Raw genomic sequence first — 7,500 nt, forward strand, 5'->3', positions numbered from 1 at the left:
GTGTTACGAAATATTCATTACATTACATTGCATTTAGCTGACGCTTTTATCCAAAGCGACTTACAATAAGTGCATTCGACCAGGAAGATACAACCTTGAAGAAAACCGAATCATATAAGTACATCAGGTTTCATAGAGCCAAACATTTCAAGTGCTACTCAACTGGCTTTAGATAAGCCAGCCCTTTATTAGTATATAAATGCTTTGTTAGTAATTCTATCGCTCGAAGTGGAGTCTAAAGAGATGAGTTTTCAGTCTGTGCCGGAAGATGTGTAAGCTTTCTGCTGTCCTGATTTCAATGGGGAGCTCATTCCACCATTTTGGAGCCAGGATAGTAAAGCCCACGAGTTTTTGCTGATGGGAACTTGGGTCCCCCTCGCAGTGCGGGGGCAGCGAGCTGTTTGGCTGATGCAGAGTGGAGTGCACGTGCTGGGTTGTACGGTTTAACCATGTCCTGGATCAGGGCCGGCCCTAGACTTTTGGGGGCCCTAAGCAAGCTTTGGCTTGGGGGCCCCCTCACTCTAGCGCGTTCTCACTACACACAACACGGAACCAACTTTTGTCTTATGATGTTAGCATAAGCATACATATTGTATAAATAAGCATATAAAAACCGTGGACCTAACATCCTCTAAGGGGGTCCTCACCTCCTCTAGTGGGCATGCTCCCCCGGGAAGATTTTTTTTTTAATATTGAAGTTAAAAGCATCAATCTGGTGCACTTTGAGAGAAAAATTAAGAGATATCTGGATACATATCTCAACACCCATATGAAACAGAACTGTGAACAGATTTTTCTTTATGGATATCTTACAAATCACTTAAACTGTATTCTTGTTTTTTCATATAGTATTTCATAACTCTTTTTCATTTATTCTCTCTGGCTGTCCATCATATAATGTTCACATAGAAACTAGCTGTCAATAGGAATATACATTTAGATTATATGACAAAGTGTTTATTTAATATATCTGGCTAGCTATAGCTACTTGCTAACGGTTTAGCTTACCCCCGTGATTCAAAGTAACGTCAACGTAGCTGTAATTTATGCTTTGCTTACATGTTCGCATAACTTGGAAGTTTACTGACATTTACATACCTTGTTTACCTGGCTCAAGTGGTGGCTCTGGGGTTGTTGTGTGAGCCACCACTTGAGAATTGTCGTATTTTTTAAGAAAATGTTTCCTTATGTCCATCTTCAAAAACTCTGAGTCCGACTGACAGTTTATTTTAAACATTGTCACAGCTCACATGATAGGTACCTGTCAGCCAATAAGACAGATGTTTATTTCCATTCAACTCTCTGGTTGGTCTGGTGTCTTGCCTCTGTTGCATTCACTGAACACGGGAAATTACAATCCTGCCGTCCTCTCTTGTGTCATGATGAGGTTCAGGTAAAGCACGGTTAATGTATTATATTATTGACTCAATAATATAATGTGTGTGTGAGACAGATAATTGCTCCTCATTCATCCAACAAGGCAATCAGGGTGGAGAAAGTGTGGCGGCCTATCAGCTGCCAGAGTTTTTTGCATGTCTGATTTCATGCTCTAGAAAGCCAAATAGGAAATGTCTACAGTCACACAAAGAGTGACTGTAAATAAACAAAGCTTGCTAATGACGATGCCTGTGTGTTGTACTCACGAGAGATGGCAGGTAGTTAGTAATTACTCCTTAAAAAGGGTAAATCATACAAAGTATTTTTTGAATAAGGTAAGAATGGATAGATTTGTTTGCGATTTTTTTCTTGACTTGACTATACTAAACTACTTAATCAATAAATGAACCATATAAAGGCATGATTTCTTAAAAACATAATAGCTGTAGCTGTCTAGATATTTTAAGTACATTGAGTAACACTGAAATAAAGCTATACATCTGGACAAGATAGGCACATGGAAATAACATTTCTATAAATAATCACGAAGAAACATGAAGGCTTCACTACGGTTCACTGGGGGATTGTATTTTCTGCGATGGTGCAATAACGGACAATAACTCTTGTGATCTTTCTCACTGAACAGAAGTAATTGTGCATGACCAGAGCAATAACTGCTTGTCCTTGATGATTAATGTCAATAAAATCACTCAGGGAGGAGTAATCAGTTCAAGAGATACTCAGAGTTTCCTTTAAATATCACTTAAAATGATATCATTTGACTTTCATACATGTATTGTACGGATTATTTGGTTATAATAACTAAATAAACTGCACAACACAATAATAACAAATGTGCTTAGAATCAGTGTTTTTTTCTACTGTAAATAAATACGATTTGACTTTAATTCAATATACATATATAATAACTGCTGCACAGCATCACAGGAATTCCCCTATTTTCATCCCAGCAATGACCTCACATAAACTGAAGTCACCTATTTTTTTTTTTATTGCACGCAATTCCTGCAGACACACGCATGAGATGAAACAGTGAATCAATCACATGGTCACATTCTTGGAGGCTCCAAGGACTTGCTTTCTTCTAAACACTGATGGCAGCTGCAAGATAATGGCGGTCTGGGCCAAAAGATAATTGTTTAAAAAAAAACATAAATAAGTCATAACCCTTTGGCTAGATTCATACTAAGTCAAGTGTCAAGGCAAACATTAATCATGATGTCTTTTTTATTTGTGTTGACATTGTTTGTGACATGTACATTCTGATTGTTGAATACACTTATCCAAGTAAAGAAACACGTCTATCTTCTCTCTTTGAAAGCCAGTAGAACACAGAGGGATGATCATGTCTTGTTTCAAATAAAAATATTGTTGAAGGATGGAAATGCAATCCTAATAAAGGATGTATTGTTTTCAAAACCCAGCTGCAGGGGCGCTCCCTGAAAGCATAGAGGAATGTTTAATACCTTGAAATGTAATTATGTTTCAGCCACTCAGACACACCATGACGAAGTTACAGACAGACATTAATGAGAACAACACATTGCGTTGTGTCTTCATGTATGAGTGTGTGTGTGTGTGTGTGTGTGTGTGTGTGTGTGTGTGTGTGTGTGTGTGTGTGTGTGAGTGTGTGTGTGTGTGTGTGTGTGGGTGTGTGTGTGTGTGTGTGTGTGTGTGAGTGTGTGTGTGTGTGTGTGTGTGGGTGTGTGTGTGTGTGTGTGTGTGTGTGTGTGTGTGTGTGTGTGTGTGTGTGTGTGTGTGTGTGTGTGTGTGTGTGTGTGTGTGTGTGTGTGTGTGTGTGTGTGTGTGTGTTTGCTTCCTGTTGCTTCTGGTTGTTTAACCATTGTTACATTTTTATCTTTACACAACTCTGTGCTCTGTGTGTAATGAGGAAGTGACCTTTGGGAAAAAAGCAATGCTGTCTGGTCGGTTTTTCAGTAGCCACACACAGGCCTGATCTCCTTTAAAAAATAGTAGTGATAAACACAGACTGCTTCTTAAAATGCCATTTTAATCTATTGCACTACCACTACATTATAAGCTTTACTTGATTTATTTTAGCTGAATTTTATTTCTGCTGTCATGTTCTGTAGATATAAACACACATTATTATGCATGCATTCATCTTTGTATCGTTTGATAATACAAACAGTCATACATTTAGAAGAACAATACGTGGCAACCAGAAACAACTGCACTGACTATTCTTGAATCCACTGTAGTCTATCTGTGTGCAGCTATAACACTTCTGATAAACTAAAGCTTAGAAAATATTAAAAAATATGTTATTGTTAAAGGGCTTAATCCTTTTTCAATGTTAAAATTGATGAGTGTGTGTGTGTGTGTGTGTATGTGTGTGTGTGTGTGTGTGTGTGTGTGTCTGTGTGTCTGTGTGTGTGTGTGTGTGTGTGTGTGTGTGTGTGTGTGTGTGTGTGTGTGTGTGTGTGTGTGTGTGTGTGTGTGTGTGTGTGTGTGTGTAGAGGTGTGTTGAGGTGTGTAGAGGTGTGTAGAGGTGTGTTAAGGTGTGTAGAGGTGTGTTGAGGTGTGTAGAGGTGTGTTGAGGTGTGTTGAGGTGTGTAGAGGTGTGTAGAGGTGTGTAGAGGTGTGTTGAGGTGTGTTGAGGTGTGTAGAGGTGTGTTGAGATGTGTAGAGGTGTGTAGAGGTGTGTAGAGGTGTGTTGAGGTGTGTAGAGGTGTGTAGAGGTGTGTTGAGGTGTGTTGAGGTGTGTTGAGGTGTGTAGAGGTGTGTTGAGATGTGTAGAGATGTGTAGAGGTGTGTAGAGGTGTGTAGAGGTGTGTTGAGGTGTGTAGAGGTGTGTTGAGGTGTGTAGAGGTGTGTAGAGGTGTGTTAAGGTGTGTTGAGGTGTGTAGAGGTGTGTAGAGGTGTGTTGAGGTGTGTAGAGGTGTGTAGAGGTGTGTTGAGGTGTGTAGAGGTGTGTTGAGGTGTGTAGAGGTGTGTAGAGGTGTGTTGAGGTGTGTTGAGGTGTGTTGAGGTGTGTAGAGGTGTGTAGAGGTGTGCTGAGATGTGTAGAGGTGTGTAGAGGTGTGTAGAGGTGTGTTGAGGTGTATTGAGGTGTGTAGAGGTGTGTAGAGGTGTGTAGAGGTGTGCTGAGATGTGTAGAGGTGTGTAGAGGTGTATTGAGGTGTATTGAGGTGTGTAGAGGTGTGTAGAGGTGTGTAGAGGTGTGCTGAGATGTGTAGAGGTGTGTAGAGGTGTGTAGAGGTGTGTTGAGGTGTGTAGAGGTGTGTAGAGGTGTGTTAAGGTGTGTTGAGGTGTGTAGAGGTGTGTAGAGGTGTGTAGAGGTGTGCTGAGATGTGTAGAGGTGTGTAGAGGTGTGTAGAGGTGTGTTGAGGTGTGTAGAGGTGTGTAGAGGTGTGTTAAGGTGTGTTGAGGTGTGTAGGGGGAGTGAGTCACGTAGTTGAAGGCATATAAATACTGTAGCTAAGATTTAAATTATCCAGACGATACTGTTATATGTGGTTGAGCTATCTACTACAAATCCTAATAGTTATAGCCTCTCAAATGTAAAAGACATGACTGAATGTGGTTTAAAATTGAAAAACAAAGCACTGCATCACTATTCAAACAAGACATGGACTGTGAGCTCTCTATTTAGGCCCTCATTGCACACAATGTGGCTTCTTTCCAGTGTTGGTGTGATTCTGCAAGATATCATGTAAATGTACGGGAATGGTATTTCTTTGATTTTATTGCAAACAAAGGCAGAACGTCACTTTTCCTCAATCTTTGTCAGGCTTAGAATAGAGGTAATGTGATTGGTTCTTGATGGCAGAGCTATAAATTGATTGAAAACTGGAGTCACTTTCAACTTTCGTCTTTTCATTTTGGAAGATTTGTTTAGTTTGGATGGAATTGTTGTTGGTTTTCCTTATCATTAATTATTTTTGTTGAGTCAAAGTTTTCCATACAGTATGGACTGTCACTTGAAGCAGCCACAATTTGAACCTGTGATAAAATCAAGTCTACCAATACGAGAAATGTTCACCTGTTGTTAAAACCCCAAAAAAATATTTGTTTGGTAAAAACAATACAATATAATGATATAATATGGAATAAAAGCTTTAAATGCCAAGCCTTTAGTTATTCCAGTTAGGTATGGAGATAAAACGCTTCACTGGAGAAAAGAGCTGATCATTGATCTCTTCCTGACCCCAGATAAACTCTAGATTTCGTGTATCAAATTATTTATGGCACCTCAGTACATTTCTAGATGTTCTTGAGTAGACTGTGAAGAAATACACACACATGTAGCATCTCTTTAGATCAGGGGTGTCAAACTCAAGGCCCGGGGGCCAAATTCGGCCCGTCACTTCATTTTATGTGGTCCACAAGAGCTTGCAAAGAATATAATATGTTTATTATACGGTTACATGCTGATTTACAGAAGCACGTTGCCCATAAACTGCATGTCCAACAATGCATCTGAAATGTGACATTTTTCTCAGAATTTGAGTGTTTTTCTTCAAAATATGTATTTTTTCTTAGAATTCGCCTTTTTCTCAGAATCTGACTTTTTTTTCAAAATGTTAATTTTTCTCCAAAATGTCACTTATTGTTTTTGATTTGGGCTTTTTTCCTAGAATTTGGCTTTTCTTTTTAAATCATTTTGTGACTTTCTCACCGAAGAGACTTGCAATTATTGGCCCTAGACTTCTGCTTTCAGACGTATGAAGTTATTACCCTATCCGAAAATAATCCAATGCAGAGGCAATAATGTAATATAATACATTATTTTATATTAAATACTATGAAATTGAGTTTGACACCCCTGCTTTTGATAGTGTATGCCGGTAAAATAAAAATCTTGGAAGGCACGTTCCTGCTGAAATTAAGGATAATGTACTTGAATCACAATAATCAAAAACACTAATATTCCACATTTCAACACAAATTTGGTTGCAGACAACACGTGTTTTGCATTTAACCGCTTTATTTGTTAAGCCCTTTTGATTTTAAAATGAACTACAAAACACTGTTTTCAAATCAAATACTAATTATTAATCTAACCCAATGTTGTATTAAAACAAAAATGCTCTTTCATACAAATGTCAGAGATAAATAATAGATAATAGATAATAATCATGTTTGTGCTTCTGAAGTGATGTGATGTGTGAGGACAAAGAGGACTAACATTGAGTTTATTGAGGAGTCAACTCAAATGAGGAAGTGTCTTTAATTACACAAAGCGGTGGTTACATCAATTCTTTGTAACAGCTCACTTCCATTTTAAAAAGTAGTCCAGCCTTTTATAAAGCAACAGCAGCTTTCAACACCTGCACACTTAGAAAAACAGTGAAATCCAAAATGAACTGTCTGCAGACTGTCATTAGAGCCATGTTTGCTCTATTTGATCAATCAGTTTTGAATTCAAGTTCAAATCAGAGCTGATGACCATGACAATGACCGAGCAGAATCATTTCATAAGGCCTGTCCGTGAGTGCCAGTGAATCTCTGCGAAGATGATCCATCCATTGGGCTCTGGGGCTTATGTGGATCTGGGTCACCTGAAGTTTCACAGCATTACTGTATGTCATGTCCAACTGTATTCACAGGGAGAATGGTCTAACAGTTTCACTTTGAGAGAAAGTACACATATTCACCTGATAAAATGTGCAATCTGTTGCACTTTAACAAAGATGCCTTTTTTACGATTGCTTAAAGGTGGGGTAGGTAATTTACTTCAGAAACACTTTTTGTTATAATCCATGGAATGCTCTTAACATCCTGATAGCAATGAATATATTAAATGCTTTGACAATAAATACATACAAAAAATGTCATCTGTGGAAGCCGTGGCGCTGTAAAAAGCACAACCAATTATTTTAGCCGCCCGGCTAAAGTAACTGGATGGCCTACCTGCCTGTCATTCCATCTGTGCGCAAACTTATCCCCCTCATTGTTCATGTGCGCGTTTGTGTGTGTTGGAGGAAATTGATGTTATGTTCCTAAATAAAACATACAAAATGTATTCTAAGTCTGAAGCAGCCATACAAACACACAAGTAACTCTTGAACAAACTAAGATTGTAAACCAGTTGAGTAAACCATTTTTATGATTTGTTCCAGGTTTAATTGGCACCTT

Source organism: Notothenia rossii (genome assembly GCF_949606895.1).
Source record: "Notothenia rossii genome assembly, chromosome: 5".
In the NCBI taxonomy this organism is placed as follows: domain Eukaryota; kingdom Metazoa; phylum Chordata; class Actinopteri; order Perciformes; family Nototheniidae; genus Notothenia; species Notothenia rossii.